The sequence below is a fragment of the Bison bison genome, unplaced genomic scaffold (assembly GCF_000754665.1).
Source record: "Bison bison bison isolate TAMUID 2011002044 unplaced genomic scaffold, Bison_UMD1.0 scf7180017864037, whole genome shotgun sequence".
NCBI lineage: Eukaryota > Metazoa > Chordata > Mammalia > Artiodactyla > Bovidae > Bison > Bison bison.
The window spans coordinates 7,826,183-7,827,230 of record NW_011494609.1 but is presented as its reverse complement, the minus strand read 5'-3'; positions in this window follow the sequence as shown (position 1 = coordinate 7,827,230).

Here is a 1,048-nt window from a genome sequence, read left to right as displayed (position 1 = left end):
GCAGGCAGCCAGACCCCGCCCCCACCCCCCATGAGGCTGCACTGCCTGCCTAGGAGGAGCTCACAGGTGGGCCCCGGGCCAGGTGGGACCCCTCCCAACAAGAGAGGCGCCCTAGACCACAGCCCTGCTCCCCTTTCCCGCCCCCTCCTTTCTCCTTCCCAAGAGGCAGGCCCTAAAGCACTGGAGAACACAGGCTGTCTCTCCCCCTGCACCGTTGGGAGCCCAGGTCACCTCAGTATCTTTCAGCTCAAGGATGACAGCACCATGAGGTTCCTGATAAGAGAGGGCTGCATAGCTCTGGGTCTGGGGAGGACACCACTTGTGGGAAGGAGCCTGTGGGGGCCAAGCCTGCGGCAGGGGTGCAGGAGGGCTGTGGGAAGGTCACGGGAGCGCCTATGTCCTCCTGCCGTCGGGAAGGCCTCTGTGGAGAGTGAGCCGGGCCCCCAGAGCCACTGCTCAGGGCACAGGAAAGGCTCTGTGTACTGCAAGGAGCCGAGCCCATCCCGACTACAGCCCTGTGCCCCGGGGGCTGACAGAGCAGCAAGAGGAGCTGACTTGGAGGGGCCGTGGGGGTGGGGGATGACAGAGTGTGAACAATGCCGGGGGGGGGGTGCGGGTCACAGTAGATGCATGTGAGCACCCCCCTGCAGACGTGTAGACATTGTATTAGGGTTCTCAGGAGAAATAGAACTGATAGGTATGTAGAAGGATGGACAGATGAACAGACAGATCTACCATGAGGAATCGGCTTCCACCTGCAGGCTGGGGACCCAGGAGAGCTGGCGGTGCCAGTCAGTTTGAGCGCGAGGGCTTGGGAACTGGAAGCTCTGATGTTCTGGGTCCCGCTCTCAGCCAGAGGCAGGAGGAAGTGGGGCATCCAGGCTCAGTGTGGGGCAAAGAGCCTAGTCCCCTTCCTCTGTCTCCACGGGGAAGCCTGGACCCTCCTGCTGCTGATGGCCTACTGACCCTCCATGCAGAGGCTGTGCCCACACACATACTGACTCCTCCTACTGCCCCTCCAGGGCTGCTTCTGGGGGGTCACCAATTT